This window comes from Perissodus microlepis, chromosome 11, assembly GCF_051167445.1.
Source record: "Perissodus microlepis isolate ML-2025 ecotype Zambia chromosome 11, ASM5116744v1, whole genome shotgun sequence".
In the NCBI taxonomy this organism is placed as follows: Eukaryota; Metazoa; Chordata; class Actinopteri; order Cichliformes; family Cichlidae; genus Perissodus; species Perissodus microlepis.
Genome location: NC_140471.1, coordinates 4,913,554 through 4,940,646, shown reverse-complemented (window position 1 = coordinate 4,940,646; position 27,093 = coordinate 4,913,554). Strand labels below are relative to the sequence as shown.

General features: G+C 40.6%; 1 pseudogene; it reads right to left on the bottom strand.

Moving 5' to 3' along the window:
• Positions 1-3,948: 3,948 nt before the first annotated feature.
• On the bottom strand, positions 3,949-20,175 carry LOC146377104 (uncharacterized; annotated as a pseudogene).
• Between the last annotated feature and the right edge of the window lie 6,918 nt (positions 20,176-27,093).

Below are 27,093 nucleotides of genomic sequence, written 5' to 3'. Positions count from 1 at the left end.
TGACGAAGGGAAAAAAGGAAAACTGAATAAAATAGATCTGTGGCCTAAATGAGTGAAGAAGAACAGACCTGGGGATTAAATTCATAGCTAATAAACAAACTTAGGCTGTATGTTGTGTGTGGTGTGGCTGATTGGATGGATGGTTTGGAATTAAACTAGCTGATGATTTTTCTTTTGTTGCAAAGTTGAGCCTACCACTTACGTTTGGTATGATTTCCTCCCAGAAATGGAGAAAACGTGTCATGATTTAACAAGGCCTTTCCTTCCTTTCATTCTTTCCTTTCTTTTCTTTCTTTTCTGAAACACAGACCCAACACAGTGTACATCACTGTCACAACAGCGTTTGTTTTCATTCTTCATGGCTTTTCCTATAAAACCTAGTCAAAATGCCCAAACTGATTTTTTTGTCCCAGTCGAGCCCTGGGCACGACACGCAGTGAATTAATCTGAGAAGGTGCATTTAAAAAAACAATGGCCGGGCCAGTGGCGCACATTGCAAATTAGCTCGCATAGACACATTAGTTGTGCCGCTTCTTAATGTCAGTATCTTAGCTAACAAACCCAACTACCAGATTCAACTTGTAATTGGCTAAAAAAACTTAGCATACCGGTGAGAGGGACGTTGCTAGCTGGCAGTTTTTTCAAGCGATGTTGAAATTTCCGCATTCTGACACTTCAAATACTTCAGCAGCTGCCCACTCAGCGCAGCATCAGCACAGAGGAAATACATGGATACATCCGTAGGCTCAAGACAGAATTCACAATGCATTTTCGGGACTTTCAGATGTATGGACCAATGTTTTCTTTTTTGATGAAACCAGAAAGCATTAAAGAGCAGCTGGATTTGTCTCGCACTAACTGGCTGGACAAAGAGCACATCGAAATGCAGCTGATTGAACTGAAAAGCTCGACTCTGTGGGGGTCAAAGTTTGCAGAACTATGAACGCAGCTAGAATTCATAACTGCGCGTGTTCATGGAGCTTGCATTTTCACCTGCTGGACATCACTACCTGACAAGTTTAACTGTCTTCAGAACATTGCAGAGGCCTTATTGACAGTATTTGAATACATATCTGTGTGAGCAGATTTTCTCTCACACAAAGAGTAAATGGTAAATGGACTGATTCTTATATAGCGCTTTTCTACTCTCCCGGAGTACTCAAAGCGCTCTATACAACATGCCTCATTCACCCATTCATACAAGCACTTATTCATACAAGCACTTATATACACAAGTGCAAACTAACCTGCGTTCATACGCATTCACACTCCGATGAACGCATCAGAGGGCAATTTGGGGTTAGTATCTTGTCCAACGATACTTGACATGCAGACTGGGGAAGCCAAGGATCGAACCACCGACCTTCTGATCAGTAGCTGATCTGCTCTACCTGAGCCACAGCCACCCGTTAGGTAGCCGGACACTATGTGTGAGAGTGGACAGGTAATGCAGGAAACTTGGAGACATGTGTCTCTGAGTGGGAGATCAGAGATCACATTAACATGTGTAACCCTGTATTAACAAACATGCCATATTGGCCCAGTTTATTTTTCTTATCATTGTTGTGAGGAGACCATGAATAGCATTTGCATTTTCTGTTGTACAGTTCATTTGCTGTTATGGAGTTCTTGTTATGGAAAAAAAGTGTCTGTTTTATGTTTCAAAATAGCTGAAAACTATTCGCTGATAGCTGCCAACATCTGCAAACAAATATAATTCTATAAAGTGGTTCTATACAGTGTGTAACTGTTAATATAGAGCGTTATTAAATGTATTGCTAATGCAGTCATATGGCACATTGACTTCTGAGGAAATTTTAGATGGCACTCATCATCAGAAAGGTTGCCGACCCCTGATCTAAAGGATAAAGATGACTCTTTTGCCAATGCTCACATTCTGCACATAGAATACAGATGGTTTGAAAGAGGAGTGGAAGAGGCTATGTTCACTGGGCACTGAACTCTTTTGTTATTTGGATCATTTGTATCACAGACAAGGCACATTATAACTGCACTGAAATGTTCCAAAAGCAGTAGAATTTAAGTCTAAAGGTATATTAGTTACTTTAATTAGTATCTGCTGAATACATCCATTAAAGAATTAGTTTAATGGTTATATCCAGTAGTCACTGGATAACTTCACAATTATACATTTTTACATGTGGTTTGATGTGTTGCATGCATGCATACAGCTGGATTATATATGTCTGATTGTTGGATGTCAACCTTATTTCACACAATTTTACCAGAAATACAAATCGCAAGACAGTGGTGCCCTGTGCATCTGTATGGATGATTAGCTGTGAATCAACTAGGTAATTTATGTATGAGGGCATTTATCATGACCTGAGCCTCTAACCACAGATTGGCATGCCACATTTCATTTATTGTGAGCGGATGGTGGAGTCCCCTCAGAGCAGCTATTCCATAGGCCATGAAAACTGCACTCAAACGATTTAAACGAGTGTAAGAAGAAAAAAAGAAACGCATTGGAAACAATAAGGGACATTTGCTCCTGTAACCTCACTCCATCTGTGCCGACTATATGGAGCTGTAATGAAAAACACAATTTCAATTTAAGATCCATTTCTTTTTACCATGGGTGCTGTGTCACATAATAATTAATTATAATTTCTTTATTCATTAAGTAGTAACAAATGTCAAGGTAAATTTAAATTGTCAGCAGATCTTTCTGGACAAAATTCTAATGCTATGGGAATTTATTATGTGAGAATCAGTAAAATGAACAATTGAGCATCTAACTGCTTCGTCGTTAATTTTAATGATTAAAAATTAAGTATATGGACCATTGTATCATTTTTGTAACATCTGGACAACATTTTTGCATCTTTTTGTATTGGTTGATGGCAGCAATGCAATTACTGTGCACTGTTTGCTCACAAAATTCCAGGAGGAAGTTCATACATGTTTGTACACACATGTACACTGTAAAAACTGTGACTAGAGGTTACTTAAAAAAGTTATGGCAACAAAGTGACACTTGAAATAATTAAGTAGATTTTAATTTCAAAAGATTTATGTAAAATGTAGAGAAAATGTTAATTAAATTCAAATAGAAAACAAAAGTAGATATTAATAGAATTAAACTGTAAATATGTGTTGGATTTAGGGACAAAATCTCAAACTGAAGGTTGAAATTGCCCAACTTTAACAAAAAAAATAATTGATATGAAATAAGTCTCTGAGAAAAATTACTTTGAATTTACTAACTATCTGGCAAAGGTTTAGTAAAAACTTCCTAAAATATCCATTACAAAGAAATGAAATTTTTTTGTTTTTTCAGTAAAACTCAAATTGGATTCAATAATTTTCCAAATAAACCTTAAAAATAATGACTGAATAATAAGAGAAAATCAAATGAATTTAACTTATTTTCTGAGTAAAATGAATCAATTTCACAAAGAAAACATCAAAACAGTAATTTGTTTTATTGTGGAAAATAAAACACTGTAATTTATAATATAACATTTTTCTGCTTGTATACACTGAATTCTTATCAACAATCTCCTGATCTCCTAAATACATTCCCCTACTGTAAATTTGTTTTAGTGTCATAAACAGTTTATCACACAGCTTTGTGTACAGAGCAACAGCAACATAAAGGAACTGCATGAATGTAAACCAGTTTTGTAAAAAAAGAAATGAATCTTTAGATTAGACTGTAATATCAACATGAACCTGAAATTTGAATATCCTTTACTGTTTCCTTTATCTCTGTTACTTATTTATGATTGACTAACAAAAACTTTAAAAAAATTGAATCACTCAATATAACTGTAGAACAAAGGTTTTTCACTCATGTACATGGAATATCAATAATGTAAATCAACCTTTTATCCCAATTTGGATGTTTAACCTGAGAAAATCTAAGACACATGTAAGAGGAAGTAACATTTCTACAGCTACAGGACTGCACTTCTGTTAAAGTTGTTTTAAACTAATGTTTTATAGTAACATACACTATAAACAAAGAAAAGCTTCACTAGTGATTCCTCCAATTTGTTGCCTTTCAAACAGAATATTCCTAAGAAACTTGTAGGTAATAAAAAACAAACATTAAAATGAAGAGCACAAATACAGCCTGACACATTGCAGGTCATTTGGGTAAGATATGAATAAGTTGAAATTAACTTGAAAACTGAAAAGATAGCTGCATCTAACAAAGACAAACCAAAGGTTTTCAGTGAGCTTACTTCCCTTTCATTCTTTCAGAGTCCTCGTTTAAGCCAATAACTTGTTCTTGAGGCTGTTCACTTTTGGTGAGAGCTTAGCACAATCCAGTTCAAGGAAACGTTTCTGGAATACTTCCAAGGTGTATTTTAGCTCTTTGGGATAGGCAAGATCGACTGCATATGTCAATCCAACCAGCATTGCGCATGCTCTTGGAAAATTACCCAGAGCAGGCATAACTCTCACACCCTTCAGCACAATGCCAATGTCATCCTCCTCAGATCCAACAGCCTTGATTTTGTAGATTTTCATCCTCTGTTCAGAAAGATCTTGTGACACACCATCCTCATCAGCATCCTGAAACAACAAACACATGGGTTTTCTGACTGTAGTTGCACACATGAAATATTTCCTGGACACATCCTGTAGCTGAATGACAAATAAAACATGATAATGCCTCAAATTATTTGAAACTTGACAAACACATACACAAACACATATGAATAACAAAAACAGAATAATGTTTCTACTTCAACACTTACACTGTACTCTTTGATCAGTTGATCAATGGACTCCCCAAGGTACACCATCAAGCACTGAATAACCAGATTTCTGGTTATGTTATTGCTAGGATTGCTTGGTGACTGAAATGAGCAAGAATTCCAAAAATTAACATCAGATAAGTGACCATTTATTAAGACAAAACTGTGAGAATGGGCAGTATTAAAAAAAACTGTTAAATATCAAATTATCATCACATGGAACATTATGTGCGATAATTAGCTGATGTTAATGCACATGCCTGGGTGCTGACAGTCAACACAAAGGTATTGTCAACATTATATAGGTAAAGACAATTCCAAGTTGTATGCTTCAACAAGTTGTATGCTTGTAAGCTTCAATCTTTAAATGTGTCGTTTTAGTAAATTACATTAATTTAGTCATTTAGTTTTTTATCTAATTTAGTTTATGTTTGTCAGAAAGGGTTTTTCCTTCTTGGGACAAAACAAAAACCCAGCAATACCTGTACTTGTGGGGGTTTTTTTTGTTTTTTTTTTTTTACTAAGAACAGACATGTATTTAAAATACAATTAAAACATGAAACCCATAATTGTGTTGTTAATTATATCAGTGACGTCCTGACGTCCTCTTGCACTGACAAAAACATGCAAACAAGTTAGTGGAGCTATGCACCATGCAAATGACTCTTGAAATTTGACAAAAAAAATTCTTTAAATAAAATTCCAAGCTGAAATGTCTGTGGAAAATACCTTGGCTATGATAGCCTGCAACTTCAATCCCATGGCTCCCCCCTTGGAATGGAAAAGGGCCAACAGTTTGGGAGTGTACTCATCCAGCATAGACATGAATTTGGGTTCAAGGTGTACCAGGGTGATCCTGTAGAACTCATCCTGCAGCTGAATGACAAATAAAACATGATAAAGCCTCAAATTATTTGAAGTTTGAAAGATTACATTTAAAAAAAACCAAAAGCCTACCCAAAATGAATTTGGAACTCACATGAGATGCCTCAAACAAAGCTGGCCATCTGGCTTTGATGTCATCAATGCTGGGGGACAGGTTGACAATTTCATGTCGTCTATGTGCAAATGTTTTAGCCATTTTTTTCTTTTATCACTTTGTTGTTGTCTCTTTTCTTGACTTCAGTAAGCAACTGAATTCTCTCTTCTTCTTGACTGTCCTCATCTTCACCTGCTGGATATGGCGGAAGGTAATTTACCTCTGCTTTCCGAGGCTTTTTCACTTTATTTGCAGACTTCTGGTCACCTGGACTCTTGTGTTTCATGGCATTGCATGTCAACTCAGGAACACCAAACCCTCTAAGTTTTGTACGATAATTGGCCATCTTGTATTTGATGCTTTGTTGCCAACCATAATAACCTGAGAAAGAGCCAGGTTCCTTGAGACAAGGGTATTTTGTCACAAGTGCCTCAGCAACATAATTAACCTGTGCACTTGAAGGATAGGCCGTAAATGTAAATATAGTTTCAGCCAACTTCTCAAGAATATCAGTCTTTACTTTGGAGGTGGGCAGAAGATTTCCATTCTTTTTATACTCCTCAGTGGCTCTTTCCAGGTACATCTCAGTTTCATATGCAAACTGTGGAATGGGAAACTGTTTCGGCCAGGGCTCACAACGTTCTGTGGTCTTCTGCCTTTTGAGAATAATGGTGTCCTGAGAAGAAGTAGTTGCAGCAGAGTCTGCATTGGATACAACTGACTCAGCATATGAGGAGTCATAGTCAGACAGTTGGCCAGAGGGGCCGCCAAAACTGTCATCAACCGGAGTCAAGCTTAGCATGACCGGGGTGATGCCAACAACCTTCACAGTGTCTTTGTCTTTTATCTGGTCAGCTCTGTGAAGAGTGAAGTAGTCCTGAAATTCTGGGTCAAAATACTGAAGACTGAAGTCATTTGAAATCCCAAAAGTATCCTTCACAACACTCTGCAGCTCCTCCAATGTTGGTGAGATCCCTGATGGAAGAACCAACTTCTCGATTTGGTCATCAATAATTACACGAAGCTTTGCCTCCATCTTGTTCAACCTAGAATAAAATGTAAATGGGCAGAGTTAAATTTCCCTTCAATTAAATAAAATTAGTTATTACTTTTCATTTATACAATAGTTGAGATATAAAACTATAAAACAAAAAGCACACTTCAACACACCAAATGTTGCAAAAAACAAATACTTGGGAGATGTACATGTTATCAAGTTTTTGTTGTTGTCGTTTTGTTTTTTGTTTTTTTTACCTATTATTCACAGCAGATGTAACGTTTCAGGGTTACCAAGCGTTTTCTTCCCACATTGTAAGAAGCCAAGGGCCACATGTCACCAAGTTTCTGCTGCTCCAAAAGACTGATCTTGCCAGTGTCCTCCAGTTGAAAAGATCTCAGATGCTCTACATACCATGCAGCAAGTAACTTCACAATGAAATATACACAATTGTCCAAAACGACTATCTGTATTATCTCAGCAAAGTCTGGTAGTCCACATGTTGAACCATTAGATAGGATCATCCCAGCAGTGTATCTTGTTCCACTGTAGGTGACAGTGGTGGCAAGCTGCACACAAGTCAGAGATGGTGATCTTGCTCTTAAATCTGCCTGTATGTCTGGATGCAGCACATCTACGGGCATTCTGGATATTTTTGTGACAAGCAGGGCAGGTTTCACCTCTTTTGATTGCATGTGGTATGCCATCATCATTTGATGCCTTGTAGAAAGGGTCAGCAACACATTTTTGAAATTGTTAGTGTGTCTCACAACTTGCTTGAAAAATCTGTGTTTCGCCTCAAAGCGCATTGTCCATACTCCAACCAATGGCCCATATTGTTCTATTAAAGCAGGGTAGTGCTCCAAAAAATGGTGTTTTGGTGTGAGCCTTTGATCAGGAAAAACTTCCAAATATCCGACACGATGTTCAGATATTTTACATTCAAGGTAGGCAATACTTTGTGTTGTGTGAACAGGGGAAACCACTAACTCAACAATGTGTTTGAAAGTCAGAAGAAGTTGCCAAACAGGATCATCTTCAGGTACACGTAAACCAACAAGGAGAGGCAACAAACGTATTAGGGCCCAGTTTTCATGAGCATTTCCTCCTATAGTTTTGCGACCAGCAAAATTTGAAGGGATTGCTTGTGGACTGTTCAATTTGTCTGAGCCCTTATATGGAAAACATGTGATTATATTATTCAGTTCAGTCAAACTGAAGTAGTGCTTCTTCAAAAAAACTTGAAAACACAATGCTAACTCTCTTGGCACTATTCCCTCAAAAAGGTCATGAAGGACATCTGGTGGGTATCCAGACACAAAGTGAAAATTATTAAGTTGGTCAGTTAATGGACATGACCGCTTTAAGCCAAAATGAGGCACTAAATTTGGATTTTCTTTGACAGCTTGTACGTGTAAAACATAGTCATCCTTTTTTCGAAGTGGGAAGACCCCAGACCGTACTTCATATGTCTGGTACTCTGAAGAATGTCCAAGGCAGAATCTACAAACATATGGCCTGTTAAAACTTTCAACAAGTCCACTAATTGCATGAGCACCAAGGTTATCAGCTACAACACAGTGTAGGGCGCCTTTAATATTTCTCCCTAAACATGAAATAAAAACCCCCTCCTGTTCAAGAGTGACAAGATCTTTCAAAAGTGGATCCAATACTACTTTGTATTCAAACTGTTTAGTAAAGCTAGTTGTATTGATGTTAAGGCAGACTGTAATCTCAAAGGCAAATTGGCCAAAACCCAATAAACTGCAGTTATTTTATGTTTTTTTCGAGTGGTTCCTAATGGGTTACACACCTCAAATTCATCAACATAAATTATTATAGAGAGTCTTGTTTCTTCTACAGCATAAAAGTCATTGTCCTTAAAACACGTACCATCAAAAATGGACTCAAAATGCCCAGTGCTACTTGAGCACCTCGAAAAGGCTTCCACTGCAATATCTTTGTTCTTCAGTACTTCTTGCAAAGTCTTTAGAACTGGAACATATTGAAAGCTCTTTTTTTGTTCAGCATCAAGAATATATTCAATAGGATCCACAAACTGGCAATGCTCCTTAAAATACTTATTTCTCTTTAAAGCTGAACCAAGTGGCCCGCCTGCTCCAAGAGCTCTGCTAATGGGATGAGAGCTGCACAACTGTTCTGCCAAGTCCTTTATGATAGTGTGGTCAACTGTGCATTTGTTAGATTTCAGTGCTGAATCAATTATATTTTTAACCGCCTCCACAGATGCTGAAGAAGAAATATAGAAGAGATCTTCAACCAAAGCATTAATGCACCTCACTGAAACATTATAAGTGCTTTCTAACTTGAGTAGAAGTAAGCCAAGTCCTTGAAGTGTAATCTGTAATGACGTAGTAGATTCCCCTTTGTAGTAGAAAAAGATTTGCATATCTTACACTGCCATCCCATTTGCCATGTCCTAAAGTGATGGAAAAATATATATCTAAGAATCTAAATAGTTTTTCATGACAAATGTAAGAGCATGGGTATCTATACACATTTGATGTTGAGATTATAGAGAAGAAGAAAAAAATCCTACAAATAATAAGCAATTATTTTCTACTTATTATTTTTACAAAAACAAATAAGTTAGATTAAGTGGGGTCAACTTGGTAATTTTCTGCCGCTTCAATTTCAAAACCATTAGTTTAATTTAATATAACATGTTATCACAACTTACTTTATAATGCACGGTCTACATACTGATCAGGTGAATTTAAGTTGAGGGATCTTCCATTACCTGAAAGGAAAGCAACATTATCATTAATAGCAGTCTCCAAAACAAAAAATTTACACAAACACACGCAGATTGTTAAAGACATGTTTAAATTAATGCTAAAATTTTAAAGGTGATGTTCCTATATAACACAAGGAAACTCTTTATTAGATTAAAAAGGGGATAGGCCCTGGTTTCTGTAGCAATTTGGTGACAGATCACAACATGAAATAACTCCCCCCTCATCTATATATAAGTCTAGATATCACAGATTTGTTAAACAGTAATAGGTAAAGTAATAATATCTCTGACTAAAGATGTTTAAGATAATTCTTCCCCCTTTTTTCAAAATTGCAAATGTGAGCACTTGATATGCAGTCATTCCAATAGATTAACACATTTCAAAACATATAAGGATGTTTACTGTTATTTTCTAATAATGATTCTACAAATTTTCTGGTGAGATATTTACTCTTAACAGTAAATATAAACTCACTGACACTGACTTAACGCCTCTAAACGAACACAAAACATTAGAGCACTTTTGCAAATATGCGATGTCTTGATAAACCGAGCAGGTATTTGAAGTTTACACAGCACCATTCTCGCATTAAAATATCTTAAAAGTTTATTTTGTGACCCAGAAAGAGTAATATTTCAAACTCCGCCACTCTGGTCGTGTCCAGATTCATGGGCTGCATCCTCCTGAGGACCCGGCCTTCGCGGTCTACGTGGGCCGGGTCCTCAGAAGGTCGGGTAGGCTGGAAGTAAACGGCTGGGGAAATTGGACAGTCTAGCCTTCTGATTAGCGTCACCGCTGTCTCGGTGGAGTTTAATAAACTCGGCCGTCTGCTCCTTGCTATCTAAAATATAACAGGACACTGGCGTAAATTCTCGACCGTCTCACACTTTTGTTTAATCAGTTTTCTGTTTGACGTTTATTCAGCTGTGTGAAAATCCCGGAGGATTAATAAAGTTTTATTTTATCTAATCTAATCTAATAACTTTAATCTCAGCCAAACCGATTTACTCACGAACAAATAAAACACTGAAAAAAGCCCAACAATAACATTTTTAGGTTGTCTAAGTGACTTATATATTACGTTTAACCTGAGTAGCGAAACTCCGCGGTGATCTGAAAATGATGTGCCGGGAGTTGTGCCGTTCTCAGTGGCTTCAGTGACCCTTGAGCTCCCGGCTTGCTATCGAATTGGTGGGTAGCAGATGCTCCGAAAACGTCGAAGCACTTTTGCAAATATGCGATATCTTGCTAAACCGAGCAGATATTTGATGTTTAGACAGCTACTTTCTCGCCTGAAAATATGTTAAAAGTTTATTTTGTGACCCAGAAAGATTAGTAAGAGTAATTTTAAAACTTAGTAGCGGCCGCCATTATTGGAAACTGGAATTTGGCTGGGCCGCGCTATGAATTCTGGGATATGGTAGGCCACGAAGGACACACCCAACCCATCCTTCAAATTCGGGGAAAAGGAGGACGCATTTGTCGGCTCAAAATAAATTTCTCCTCAAAATGCAACACTTGCACCTGCAAACTTTTTTACGTGCGCTCAGAATAGTGGCACAAAAATGACGCCATAAAGTCACGGGGCTCCGACAGCATGATGCGAAAAAACAGTTATGTCGCTGGACTGAGCCACTTTAGCTTCATTAACCACAACTGAAAACCACTGCAAAAGCTTCGAAAAACTGACTGTGGCTGACAAAATCCGGCACAAATGATTTAAACTAAATCACTCACAACTGAGCGCAAAACCTTTTCATGAACTTTTAAACGTGGATGAAAGACGTTAAAACTCATCGGAATATATCGTTGATATTTTTTAATACGGTAAAACATGTGGTTAGTTAAAGCTGTTCAGTAACACAGTCATGAAGGCTTGGAAAGTGACCTTGTGCTAGCAGTCCACTAACTGCCATTTGTGTAAAAATACGATACTATCATTACAGTGATGATTATTAATCTAATTTTGACGTATCATACTGTTTAAAACCTTTACTCAAAACCGATATACGTTATTGTATATCCGTGTCTTATATTCGAACAAATTAAGAAGTCTTACCTCTGACAAAATGGAGATGTCCACTCATGAAGCACGTGTGTCCTGCACGTGGCACAAAGGATTATTAATTTTTTTTGGTACTCAAACATTTTTTTTAAAATCTACTCAACAAACCATTGCTGAATTTACCCCAAACAAAAGTGTGTAAATTTAAATAACTGAACATCTCAAAATTGTTGAATTTTGCTTAGATTTGATTAAAACTACTCATACACGTTTTTACTGAGTAATAATTACTATTACTCTCCTATTAGATTCTAATTAACCCCAATCACAGTTTTTACAGTGTACAGCAGGTTTCAAAATAGTGGCTTTTTTTTGGAATTGTTGTTCTTGTGTTTCCAAATGAGTTACACTCAGGTATTTGCTCCAGAAAACTGCACTGAAACACTGCTTTCAAATTTTAGACATTCAGTAAGAGAAATGCTCGTGTTACACATTGTTGTCCTTCACTGACCGTGAGTTTTAAAATTACAGATTTTAATGCTTGTTTTTAACACCTTGAATTCTGAAACATTCTGGCTATCTGCTGTCAGCTAACCCCTGAAGAGTGCAAATCTTGCTCAAAAACTTGAGGCAGGGCCCCATTAAACTCAACTCAACATGTTACTAAAGAGTGATAGGACAGCCATTCAAACTTCAATCCTGAAACTAACTCAGTGGTTTCTTTTATTTTTCACTTATAGAATGGAATGACATTAATATACTACCTTATAGTATTACAGGCTAATTAAAAAAATGTACACTTTGTCACAGTCACCATTTCATACAGTTTATTCTCTTTACATCCATTTACTTCTCTTTACATTGAATCCCAATTGACTGCAGAATTTGTTTTAAACTCATCATACTTACAAACAAAACAGTAAATGGACAATCTCCATCTGCTTGCTTTCTCCACAAGCTCAAAATCTATTAGTTGCTTCTTGTACAAGACAGAAGACTAAAGGGGATAGTGCCTGTCCTATTGAGGTGTCTCTTTTATGTTGTGCAGTCCGTTTATGAAGTGGCTGTTTGGTTTCTCTAATGTAGAGGTGTGAGCACTTTCCCTGCACTGAACAACATACATTTCAATAAGAAGTGATCATTAGAAGAAACTGAACATGATTTATTGATGTACAGAATTCAATTTGAGGTATTTGGAGGTTAGAGTCCGATGGTCATTCACAACAGAACGGAATCCCAACAGCGATGAGGATTAGACAGGAACCTCCAGATTCTAGTCACCGTTAGTGTAGGCTGAGATGGAGGCCCGAATGGAGACTGAATGATGAGAGAGAGGCGGTGATGGGGAGGAGTTGGTTTGACAAAAGGCGTCTGCAAAAAAAGAATGACACATGCGCAATGAAGCTGATTGGCCTGAAGAAGATGAAAGATGATTGGACTAGACCAGTAACCACTATTTGGCGGTTAGACTGATGGCCATTCACAGCAAAATGAAATCCCAGTGGTGAAAGGGATTAGGGGTTAACATACATAAGCATCACGTTGAGTGAGAAACCGAGGAAAGGGTCTGGTTAGCAAGGGGTAGAGCAGAAGAGTACAGATTTAGCCTGCGACGAGGCTTGAAGGCCACGGGAAGCCTCAAGGGTAGAGAGCAACTTCAGTTGCTGTGAGGACAGACTAGAGCTAAGAGAGGGACAACCTTTGACAGGCTCGGAGCTGACGTACAACAGGACAGAGACAGAATTTGCGATAAGGCTGAGAGTTAGCAAAGGAAACAGGATAGATAGGAGGGCAGAGAGGAGAGGCTGCCTTAAGGCTTAGGGCCGCTGAATGCCAACCCACAGCAGAAAGGTGAGAGAAGGATAAAAGTTGCAAAAGGTAGGAAAGAGAAGAACCTGAATTAAGGCTTTGGGCCACTGTTTGCTGACAGAGAGCAGAGTGCCTACAAAAGGCTAAAAGTTGAAAGACACGAGAGAAAAGAGTCCGCTTTAAGGCTTAGGGTTGCTGTTGACCAGAGGAGAGCGTGCAAAATGCTAAAAATTGCAAGACAGAAGAAAGAAGAGCCTGTGTAGCAGAATTAATATTATATTTACTGGCTTTTGATCCCACTATTACTCAAGCACATTAGGTGGTGCTGCTATAAATAGTAGCTGTCATCCGAGTGTCCCTGAATCGCTTACCTGCATCAAGCTTTTCGATCACCTGATTTCCCTCGATGTTACAGGTAGGAGTTGCATACATGTCGCTGCTGCCACAGCCTGAATTGGCGGTACTTGTGTTGATTAGTGTTACTCATGTTACAGAGATCACCCGCGGATTACCTTCCTGCAGCCTCCCATCGTGGCTGGTATGTGTCTATTTGGTGCCATAAATACATTACTTCACTCAGTGGTAAACAAATGTTGTTTATAGGTCGTAACTGCAGAAGGTTCCTATGGGCCACTTTGTTAATAAACCGAGCGACATCGGATGGCCAATAGCCTTACAGCGGGACCACTAGTGCTTTTCCAAGCTATGCTGACAGAAGTGCTGCTGCTTTGCTTTTTTCTTTTGTGGTTTCCTTTTTTGCTTGTTTTTCCTTTTCCCTGTTGCTACCAGCCTGTTAGAAGTGGACATTTTAGAGAACAGTGGTTCCGTACATGCCAGATATGGCAGTCTGCTGATGTGCATGTTAATTCACTGAATCATTCAATCAGAGCCATTGGATGGACGATGATTTGGCATGATACTGTGACGCCGTCTGCTGTAGTGTGAAGGGTTAATTTATTTTGATGTTAATCTGGTTTTTGAATGTTTTTGATTTGTAACCTTTTGTTTTTGCTTTGCACCACTGGAAGGAAGCCCTTTTTCTAGCGCGGATCAGCAGTGTGTTCTGCAGTTGAGCTAGCCACAGGGAGTGTATATTATGGTTTTTTTTTTATATATATAATTTACAACATTTGTTTCTTTCATTCAGATGCAGAGGGCCTGAATTGGAGTTGACAGGGGTGCCTCGGTGGTGGGATCTTTCGTGTACTACGCATCGTGTACTACGCACCCGGGACGTGGCTAGCCCGACGTCCCGGGGCTAGCGATTTTTCCAGTCGGGCTACCAAAATCTATCTCAGCCCTGCCCGTCGGGCTATTGTAGGAAGGAAAAATATATGTCAATGCTTTTGCATTCTTTCAGAAATGTAGCTGGATAATTATGTCATTGGCATCGGTGAGCCACTGTCAATATGTGACATATTGAAATCGCGTTTGAATTTGCGTTTGTTTTTTGCTTTCACTTTGCAATCGCGCGAACTGTGTATAGAGAGCGACAGTACTGATTGGTGAGTGACGATAATTTGCGCACCAATTCCTCTGACATCGTCTTATCAATCGTTAGCTTACTATGCAAACATGACAAGTGAAATCTCCCGCAGCAAGCTTAAACATGTGAGAGGTTGATCGCGCAGAGGATCGCTGAGCGTTATGTGAGTGCGTGTGTAAAAGCAGCACGATATATATTTTAGTTCTGCTGAGCCAAATAAGACAGGTCAGGGTGAAGAAGGGACAGCCAAAGAAAAGCTTACCACAAAACGGAAAAGTTATGACAAATCAGACTATGAGGCAAAAAGAAAGTGCAGCTTTATGGTTTCATGGACAAAAGAATTTCTGTGGCTGCAATATGACGAGCTATATAACCAGGGGTGCACATAAGTGGTCCGCAGGTGCGCATTCGCTGTCAAAATAAAAAACGCGCACAAGATAAGAAGTTGCAACGCGTGTTTGCGTACATAAGATTTTCTGGAGAAGGACAGACATTTGTTTAGAACTCTTAAAGATGTCGAAGAAGCTCCTTTAAGCAATTACTTTGGTTTTCCTCCACCTCCAAAGAAATGTCAGAAGGAGTCCGAACCACAAAAGAAGCACGTATTCTCAGAAAAGTGGTTGCTGGAGGTGAGCTGGCTTCAAACAAATGATGAACGCACAGAGATTTGGTGCGGAATGTGCCGTGAAAATCCCACTCTAGTGGACAAAAACAGTGCCTTTTATATGGACGCAAACGCGCGTTGCAACTTCTTATCTGGTGCGCGTCTTTTATTTTGACAGCGAATGCGCACATGCGGACCACTTATGTGCACCCGTGTAAATAACATAATGTTCTGCCGGGTGTGTTGTTGGTTTTCCCTCGATTTCTGAGTCGACAAGCGCCTTTGTTACTGGGACCAGTCATTTTAAGAAAGCCCCCATTAGAACCCATGCGAAATGCAAGAAATGCATTATTGCTCAGTCTGCAATATCTTTCCCAGAACAAACACCAATTGCAAATAACATACTAAAAATAAACCTGAAAATCAGTTTAAAACAGCGTACTATGTTGCAAAGAGTGAACTACCACTGGCAAAATTTAGCAGTCTTTGCAAACTTCAAAAAGCAAATGGCGTCGATCTTGGTTCCACTTGCCTCTTACTCGTGACTTCAGTGGAAATTTCAAATTCAGGATCTGACACAGACTGATTCATGTCCTACACAGTTCTTACAAGTTCATAGAAATTTCTGTTCAATTAGAACCAAGTATTTGAGTTGATGATTGTAATTTTTATACAATGTTGTAATTTGTTTTTAAAAACATTTTTTCATTAATGTTTTGTTTCCTTTACAATATTATACTTTAATGTATAATATTGTAAAGGAAACAAAACAGGAAACAAAACATCAATCAAAAAATTGCTCTCTTTTTTATTCGGGCTACTTAAATTTATTTTGGGCTACCAAAAACTGAAGAGTCCCTGCCTGAAGGGCTACCAGGGATTTTGAAATTTATTTATTTTTATTACTTTTTTGTTTCAGCAACATTAAATTTAAAAACTGTACTTTTGAGTTAAAATATATATTTAGAATTTTAATAAATGACAAATTAAAAAGGCATGAACATTTTTTTTTGTATCGAAAAAATATCGAACCGTGACACCAAAGTATCGAACCGAACAGTGAATTTTGTGTATCGTTGCACCCCTAACTGTATAGTAGTGTAAGATAATCTGACCTGCCCAGTGGAGGGAAGGAAGTGGGGGGTTAGGCCTCTCTGACATTAGTATAAAATAGGTCTAGTGTTCTATTGTCTCTTGTGGTTAATTTGACAAACTTCAATGTTGAGGGTTCCATCCTCCTCAATATGCACAACACAGTCCAGAGACTGCAAACTATTATCCTTTGTATCTTCCCTGGTGAACTTTATGTTTCTATCCACTGAGTTGATGTGAACAGTGAAGGCTTTTACTTCTTGGGTTTTGATTTTTACCCAGGTGTTATCCATGTATCTGTACCTAAGGCAAGGTGCTGTTTCTTTGAAAGAACCAAGAGCTTTTCTTTCCACTTCCTCTAATAGGTGACACTGGGTAGCCCATGGCACATTCATGTTTTTGTCTGTAGAGTCCCATGTTGTATTTAAAGTTCTAAAACCATTTGGTTTTAGAACTGAAGAAGATTCTCAGAACACAAGTGAAATGTTTTCAAGAAACCTGAAGAAGTCCAGTTGGTTTCTTTCCAAGCTCCTTAAACATGTCTCTGGAACAATTTATTACTTTTCTGTACTACTTCTTATAAAGACTGTTTTAAATTGACGTTTCAATATTATACACTGTTTCCACTCCTTGAAGGTTTCTTCTGATCTGATTTTTGACCATCTACAAGACAGTGTTGTGCCAGCAGGGTAAGAAAAACAGGACAGCTCCAATTCCTTGATTAGAAGCATCAGTTTGTACCGTAAAAGGCAAGTCAAAGTTGGGACTCTGAAGCACAGGTTCACAACACAGGGCCTCCTTCAAATCTTTGAAGGCCTTCTCTTGCTCCTCTCCCCACACCAGTTTAGATTTTACTGTACTGGTGAGATCTGACAAGGGTGACGCCCTCTCTGAAAAGTTTGGAATGAAGCGTCGGTATCAGCTCAATAGTCCAAGGAAAGACTTTACCTGTTTGCGGGTGTGAGGTCTCTCCCTCAGCCGGATGGCCTCTACTTTATCCTTGACTGGCTTGATTTCACCGTTCTCAATGTTGTAACCCAGATACTTAGGCTCCTGCTTTGCCATGGTACACTTTTTGGGGTGTATTGTCAGGCCGGCTTCCTTGATTCTTCCAAACACCGCCTCCAAGTGAGTCAGATTTTCCTGCCATGAAGAACTGTGAATGACAATGTCATCCAGGTAGGCCGGAGCAAATTTTTCCATACCTGCCAACACTTTATTCATGCGCTCCATGCAGGTCAAACGGCAACCTAGTGTATCGTCACAACCCGTGCCGTGTTCTGAAGGCAGTTAAAGGCTTTGCAGCATCCAACAATGGCACCTGCCAATATCCTTTACATAGATCTAACGTAGTAAGGAACTTTGATTGCCCCACACGTTTGATTAGATCTTCCAGCCTGGGTAGTGGAAAAGCATCAGATTCAGACTGTGCATTTACCTTTCTGAAGTCATTGCAGAATCTGATGCTGTCGTCCTTTTTTACCACTATCACAATAGGATTGCTCCATTCACTGGTTGAGGGCTCAATAACTCCAACATCAGAGCTACCTCCTTCTCCAAAATAGGCAGCAGTTTTTGCAGAATTCTGTACATTCTCTGTCTTGTTGGTGTATTTTCTTTCAGACGGACGTCATGCTCCACAAGGTTTGTTGCCCCCGGTTTCTCCTGAAAAAGACCTGGTGGAATAATGGCACACAATTCTTCCTGCTGAGACACAGAGAGGTCAAGAGAGGCCGCATTAAGCCCAACAGGAATAAATCCCTCCACAATATCATCCTCCTCCGCCACTGTTCGCACCAACAACTGCTGCTGGATTGGATTATCCCGGGTTTTCCATTCCTTTAGCAGATTGATGTGAAATGTTTGTCGCGGATTCCTTCTCTCTGGCATCTGGATCTCATAAGTTGTTGAACTCAGCTTTCTTAGCACAGTATATGGACCTTGCCATTTAGCCAACAATTTGGCTAAATGGCAAGGTCCAAAACACTCGTCACCTCTTTCCTCGGCTTCACCCAGGATTCCTGCAGAACATCCAATGGTCCTCTCACCTGCCTGCCATAAAGGAGCTCAAAAGGTGAAAAGCCAGTTGAGGCTTGAGGCACCTCCCTATAAGCAAACAGCAAATAGGGAAGCCACTTGTCCCAGTCTTTGGCATTAGCTGCGATGAACTTCTTCAACATTGCTTTCAGAGTTCGATTGTATCTCTCCACCAAGCCATCTGTTTGGGGATGGTAAGGGGTGGTCCGAATGCTTCTGATATCTAAAAGCTGATAAACCTGCCTCAGGGTATGTGAAAGGAAGTTTGTTCCGTGATCTGTCAAAATCTCATACGGAATACCCACTCGGGGGAAAAAAGCTGCAAAAGGGCATAAGCTATCTGTTTAGCTGTAATATCCCTAAGGGGAAAAGCTTCTGGGTATCTGGTACTGTAATCACAAACCACCAATATATAGCGATTACCTGCCTGGGTTTGCTCTAGCGGCCCCACTATATTCATTGCAATACGACTGAATGGAACCTCAATAACAGGTAAAGGCTGTAAAGGAAACTTTGGGACAAATTTATCACCGGCCAGCTGACAAATTGAGTAAGACTGGCAAAACTCCTCAACCTCTCTGTTCATACCTGGCCAAAAGAACCTGCTGGCAATTTGGCCCCCTTTTTTTTGCGTTCCCAGATGCCCTGCACAGGGAATACTATGCCCCAATCTCAAAAGTTGCTCCCACCGCTGCTGGGGGACTACTAACTTCCCTTTGTCATCCCCGCTGCCTTTGTAGTACAACACTTGTCCTTTGAGGTAATTGTCCCCGTGACCTTGTGACAATATTTACAGGTTTACAAGTTTTTACCAGCTCCTGCAGAGTAGGGACATCCTGACCTAAAATTACAGGATATCACAAGCTTTCCACCACCCCAACTGAGATAAGGTACTTCTGCCCAGAAACTTCTAGATAAACTACTGTTACTGGGTAGGCCTTACAATCACCATGTACACATGAAATATTAACGACAGGCTTATCCAGAGGCAACTCTTGCAGGACTAGTGTTGGATGTATCAATGTTTGCACACTACCAGTGTCCAGAAGGGCTTGGGCTTTCCTACCATTTATTTTCACAGTGGTGGTTTGCTGCTTCCCTTCCCAAACCTCATTCTCACAGGGCCTTGGAAGGGTACACACATATGCTGCTCTAGCCTTTCTGACGGGACACTCTGGCCCCCACAATAGAAACAAACAGTTTTGTGGTTAACTTTGTTTTTACAAACCCATCCCCCGACTTCAAAGACTCTTACTCCTTAGGACCACCCCCAACCCCAGATGACTTACCATGTGAAGTGAAAGATTTGGCCGAAGCCCCAAACCGAAAGCTTCTAGCTCCTTGCCTTGCTGCTTGAAATGTTTCCACCAGCTGAGCAGCTTCCTGCACTGACTTTGGACCCCTTTCTTTCACCCACACCTGGAGTTCTGGAGTCAACAAGCGATAAAACTGTTCAAGGATAATGCCGTCTCCAACCTGCTCCTTGTTTTTTTTTTCTGGTTGGATCCATTTGCCATACAGGTCTTTCAGACGATTATAAAACTCTTTAGGACTTTTGCCGGACCGGATGTCAGGGTCTCGGAGCCGCTGTCGGATTACCTCTTCATTAATGTCATACTTTGAAAAAATTACTTCCTTAACCTTTTGGTAATCCCCAGTGTCCTCTGCTGCCATGGCCACATAAGCTGCTCAAGCTCTTCCTGACAGGTAAGGAACCAGCCTCACCGCCCACTCCACTTTAGGCCACTGATACGCCACCACCAGCCTCTCAAAGGTTATCAAGTACTGCTCGATGTTATCGCCTACCTCCAGCTTTGGTATCACTGCTTTCCTCCAGCTCCGACCTTCTCGGTCTCTTGTAACACTCGGCGGGATCACCATTTCCTCTCTCAATTGCTGCTGGGGCGGAGATGGCTCCTGGGGCCGGCCCACTACACTTTGTTGCTGCTCCAACTCATCTCGAAGGTTATTCATTTGGATCTGCATCTGGCGCCATCTTTGATCTTGCTTTATTGATTCTCTCTCCCACCTGTCACTCATGTCCCACTGGAAGCGTACACACTGTTGTAGCAGCCCCGAAATAGAATCCAAATCTGTAGTCTCGGGATGCAGCTGCTCCTCCCGAGGCTTCAAGATCAGGGGCACTCCCCCTACGGTGCCCTCCTCCAGGCAGTCCTCTCCCACCTCCATCTTCTGAGCTCTGGCTTGTGATTTTGGACCCATATTGCAGCTATTAATATTGTCCACCTCCACTAACGAAGCGCCACACCCCACTTCTGACACCAAAATGTAGCGGTAGCAAGGCAATGTGAATGGGACCAAATGGGAAAAAAAAAAAAACCCACACAAGCCTTCAGTTGTTTTTCAAAACTTTGAATGTATTTTCTCTTTTTTCTGGTACAAAGGTTTTATCATGCTCACCAGCAACACATCTAGAAATAACCACCCAAGCCTCTCCACAAACTCCTCCTTAAATAGATGCTGGTCGTACCATCACCAATAAAATTTAAAAGGTTGATGCCCGTAATAGAAATGTGTGTGTGTGTGTGTGTGTGTGAGTGAGAGAGAGAGAGAGAGACTTGATTTTCACACAACTTAATTTACACCGAATTAAAACAAACAAAAACAAAAAAATTAACACAAAAATACTACCACATAATCAGTAACATTCATTGTAAACTAACCATTAACTAAGGTACCCAGCACACACACTTAAAAGTAGAACAAGTGTCCTATCTGCTCCTACTGAACACAAAACCTGTCCAATCCCCCACATAGTTTCAAAGGAGTCCAGATTATTAGTCAGAGAGTAAAAAGCATGCTCTACTCTCAGACGGGATGCCAACAATCCCTTTAGACTCTGCACAACATCAGTCCAACCCTGATCTAGCATCTGGTTCTTCCTAGTCTTCCATATTGCCAAAAGTTAACAAAATGCAATTCTAAAAAGATGTGTTTTTAGTTGTTTTTTAAAAGTGATCACTGGAATTGCCACCTCACCAGGCAGTGTTTGTTTTGGGTGACTTCCCACGTACCACCGCTCTTGGTGGCGCTGTCACTTGGTGTTCGCTCGCTCTGCGGTAGAGTATGACTTCCTGTTCCTGCTCAAACACAGTGGTGTTTCTGAGTAGCTTATTTGCTTAGCAATTTAATTAACAACTTTTAAATACATTCTTCTTTCATAGTATAATCTTCACGTGCTTCATCCGAAGCACACTTTCTGTGTACTCACTACCTAATTTATAGCCAAAGTATTCACTCACTGTCTCTGTACTGTTTCGCTAGCTTAGCTTAGCTCATAGCCGACTCGTTAGCACCATGGCTACTTCACCTGTCCCTCCTGCACTTTCTTGCTCATTGTGTCAGATGTTTAGTTACTCCTCGGCCTCCTTTAGCAGTAATGATATCTGTAACAAATGTAGCATATTTGCAGCTCTGGAGGCCAGGATTACTGAATTGGAGACTCGGCTTCGCACCCTTCATTCACCCGTAGCTAGCCAGGCCCCTGTAGCTGGTGCAGCCGAAGATAGCGTAGGCCCCGCTAGCTGTTCCCCGGCAGACCCCAAGCAGCTGGGGAAAGAGGGCGGCTGGGTCACGGTGAGGAGGAAGCATAGTCCTAAACAGAAGCCCCAGGTACACCACCAGCCCGTTCATGTGTCTAACCGTTTTTCCCCACTCGGTGACACACCCGCCGGGGGTCAAACTCTGGTAATTGGTGATTCTGTTCTCAGACATTTGAAGCTAGAGACACCGGCAACCATAGTCAATTGTCTTCCAGGGGCCAGAGCAGGCGACATTGAAGGAAATTTAAAACTGCTGGCTAAGGGTAAACGTAAATTCAGTAAAATCATAATTCACGTCGGCAGTAATGACACCCGGTTACGCCAATCGGAGGTCACTAAAATCAATATTGAATCGATGTGCAACTTTGCTAAAACAATGTCGGACTCTGTAGTTTTCTCTGGTCCCCTCCCCAATCAGACCAGGAGTGACATGTTTAGCCGCATGTTCTCCTTAAATTGCTGGCTGTCTGAGTGGTGTCCCAGAAACGATGTGGGCTTCATAGATAATTGGCAAACATTCTGGAGGAAACCTGGTCTTGTTAGGAGAGACGGCATCCAGCCCACTTTGGATGGAGCAGCTCTCATTTCTAGAAATATGGACAAATTTATTAAACCCCCCAAAATATGACTATCCAGAGTTGGGACCAGGAAGCAGAGTTGCAGTCTTGTTTTAACATATGGCATAGAAACTGAACATTTAACAGTGTTTCCTGAAAACCCTCTCCTGTCTGATCATTTCCTGATAACATTTACATTTACAATAATTGATTACACAGCGGTGGAGAGTAGATTTTATCAAAGTAGATGTCTTTCTGAAAGCGCTGTAACTAAGTTTAAGAATATAATCCACCCACTGTTATCATCTTCAATGCCCTGTACCAACACAGAGCAGAGCAGCTATCTGAACGCTACCCCAACAGAGGTCGATTATCTTGTTAATAATTTCACCCCCTCACTACGTACGACTCTGGATACTGTAGCTCCAGTGAAAACTAAGGTCTCTAATCAGAAGTACCTGACTCCGTGGTATAATTCTCAAACACGTACCCTAAAGCAGATGACTCGTAATCTGGAGAGGAAATGGCGTGTCACAAATTTAGAGGATCATCATTTAGCCTGGAGAAATAGTTTGCTGCTTTATAAGAAAGCCCTCCGCAAAGCCAGAACATCTTACTATTCATCACTGATTGAAGAAAATAAGAACAACCCCCAGGTTTCTCTTCAGCACTGTAGCCAGGCTGACAAACAGTCAGAGCTCTGTTGAGCCAACCATCCCTTTAACGTTAACTAGTAATGACTTCATGAACTTCTTCACAAATAAAATTTTTATCATTAGAGAAAAAATTACCAGTAATCATCCCACAGATGTAATATTATCTACAGCTACTCTTAGTACCATTGATGTTAAGTTAGACTCTTTTTCTCCAATTGATCTTTCTGAGTTAACTTCAATAATTACTTCCTCCAAACCATCAACGTGTCTTTTAGACCCCATTCCTACAAAACTGCTCAAAGAAGTCCTGCCATTGATTAATTCTTCGATCTTAAATATGATCAACCTATCTCTAATGGTCGGCTATGTACCACAGGCCTTCAAGCTGGCTGTGGTTAAACCTTTACTCAAAAAGCCATCTCTAGACCCAGCAGTCTTAGCTAATTATAGGCCAATCTCCAACCTTCCTTTCATATCAAAAATCCTTGAAAGAGTAGTTGTCAAACAGCTAACAGATCATCTGCAGAGGAATGGTTTATTTGAAGAGTTTCAGTCAGGTTTCAGAGCTCATCACAGCACAGAAACAGCTTTAGTGAAGGTTACAAATGATCTTCTTATGGCCTCTGACAGTGGACTCATCTCTGTGCTTGTCCTGCTAGACCTCAGTGCAGCGTTCGATACTGTCGACCATAATATCCTATTAGAGCGATTAGAACATGCTGTAGGTATTACAGGTACTGCACTGCAGTGGTTTGTATCATATCTATCTAATAGACTCCAATTTGTGCATGTAAATGGAGAGTCCTCTTCACACACTGAGGTTAATTATGGAGTTCCACAGGGTTCAGTGCTAGGACCAATTCTGTTTACATTATACATGCTTCCCTTAGGCAGCATCATTAGAAGACATAGCATACATTTTCACTGCTATGCAGATGACACCCAGCTCTATCTGTCCATGAAGCCAGATAACACACACCAATTAGTTAAACTGCAGGAATGTCTTAAAGACATAAAGACCTGGATGGCCGCTAACTTTCTGCTTCTTAATTCAGATAAAACTGAGGTTATTGTACTCGGCCCTGAAAATCTTAGAAATATGGTATCTAACCAGATTCATACTCTGGATGGCATTACCTTGGCCTCCAGTAACGCTGTGAGGAACCTTGGAGTCATTTTTGACCAGGACATGTCCTTCAACGCACATATTAAACAAATATGTAAGACTGCTTTCTTCCATTTGCGCAACATCTCTAAAATTAGAAATATCCTGTCTCAGAGTGACGCTGAAAAACTAGTTCATGCATTTATTACTTCCAGGCTGGACTACTGTAATTCATTATTATCAGGATGTCCAAAAAACTCACTGAAAAGCCTTCAGCTAATCCAAAATGCTGCAGCAAGAGTACTGACAGGGACTAGAAGGAGAGAGCATATTTCTCCTGTTTTGGCTTCCCTTCATTGGCTTCCTGTTAAATCCAGAATTGAATTCAAAATCCTGCTCCTCACATACAAGGTCTTAAATAATCAGGCCCCATCTTATCTTAATGACCTTGTAGTACCATATCACCCTATTAGAGCACTTCGCTCTCGCTCTGCAGGCCTACTTGTTGTTCCTAGAGTATTTAAAAGTAGAATGGGAGGCAGAGCCTTCAGTTTTCAGGCCCCTCTTCTGTGGAACCAGCTTCCAGTTTGGATTCGGGAGACAGACACTATCTCTACTTTCAAGATTAGGCTTAAAACTTTCCTTTTTGCTAAAGCATATAGTTAGGGCTGGACCAGGTGACCCTGAATCCTCCCTTAGTTATGCTGCAATAGACGTAGGCTGCCGGGGGATTCCCAAGATGCATTGAGTTTTTCCTTTCCAGTCACCTTTCTCACTCACTATGTATTAATAGACCTCTCTGCATTGAATCATATCTGTTATTAACCTCTGTCTCTCTTCCACAGCATGTCTTTTATCCTGTCTTCCTTCTCTCACCCCAACCGGTCGCAGCAGATGGCCGCCCCTCCCTGAGCCTGGTTCTGCCGGAGGTTTCTTCCTGTTAAAAGGGAGTTTTTCCTTCCCACTGTCGCCAAAGTGCTTGCTCATAGGGGGTCATATGATTGTTGGGTTTTTCTCTGTATCTATGAAGCGCCTTGAGGCGACTTTTGTTGTGATTTGGCGCTATATAAATAAAATTGAATTGAGTTCCACAGTCTGGCGGCCACAGTGGCAAAAGCTCTATCTCCCTTGGTTTTCAGCCTTGTATGCTGAATAACAAGTAGGCCCTGATCACAAGACCTCAGGGACCTACTAGGGACAGCTCATGATGTCGGCTGGTGCTTGTCCTTGAAGAGCTTTAAATGTCAGAACCAGTATCTTAAAATGGACTCTGAATTCAATGGGGAGCCAGTGCAGCTGTATAAGCAACGGTGTTACATGATGTTACGTCCCCACATGAAAGCTAGGCAAAGAGGGTGGGGGACAGTAACAGTTGGATCCGGGTTGAAATGAAAAGAACGCCAGGCAGAGGTATTTAACACAAAATATATCTTTATTATAATCAATTACCTCAACATTCATATAAACAATAACAACAAAAAGAGACAGCAACGCTGCTTTAATGATAAATCAGACAGGCCAACCCAAAGAGATGGTGGCCACTTCAACTAAGAAAACAACTATAAGGCTTCAACAGAAAAAGACAGCAACGCTGCTCTTAGCAAAAACCAGGCAGGCCAAACAAAATAATGGAGGCTGCCGTCACTTAAGCAAAACCACTGCTCAGTAAAGAGCTACTCACAAAGAGCCACGCACGGTGGGGATGGTCACACACACAGCAGGCCTTTTCCACACCTAGACCAGACTCACACACTGACCAGCACAGAGGAAATCCACCAGAAGCCTCTCCCACACCCACACTGCTCTCCTCCAGCTTATATCACCTCTGAGGGTAATTGGTGGTAAACGAGGGCAGATGAGTAGCAGGTGTGTCCTAAAGGAGAAGGCAGGGGCAGAGAGAGGAGGCGGAGAGAAAACACCACACCCACACAAGGGCAGTTTCAGGAGGCCCAGCTAGGGCCGTAACACCCCCTCCCATAAATACAAACCAGTGGTTTGTCACAGAATGTCCTACACAAAACTTAAATCTATCACCTACCATGCACCATAATAACAGTTAGGCATACCCTGCCAAATCTGCCAAGACCTTTTTGATGGGTTGAAAACACTGAATGGGGTTGGCTCAAGTCCCTCATAATAGTGTCCCAAGTGACAGACAGATGTTTTTTTAGCCATCACATATGGAGAACCCGTCAGGCAGCTAGAAGGCCTTACAGCAACACTTCTCTGACGCTTCTTTGCTAGGTCATGGCGAAAGGCATGCTTGTTAGCCAGAGGTGCAGGTTGGAATGGTTGTGTCACACACAATCTGTCACACTGTAGGTCATCTGGACGATGATCAACAGGTGGCAGCTCAGAATTAGTCGACCTCTGACATTCACCAAATGACACCACTGAGCAATTATGCTCCAATTGTTGCCTAGGACTGGCAACTTTGTCTGTTTGTGAACTACAGTTCACTCTTTTGAAAGCAGATCGATTTTTCTTTGAGTTGGCTTTCAAACAGTGAGCAATCAGGTGGCCAGGTTTGTGGCAGAAGAAACAGAGCTTTGTTTTGGCTCTTGAAACCACGCCTGTATCGGCTTTGTTAGCTGGCACACTCCTAACTCTCGAGACTGACTGTTTCTGTTTGTAGGCCCCACAATTTGCTATTAAATGGCCAGACTTGAAACAGAAAAAACACTTCCAGTCCTACCTGCGACGAGGCACAG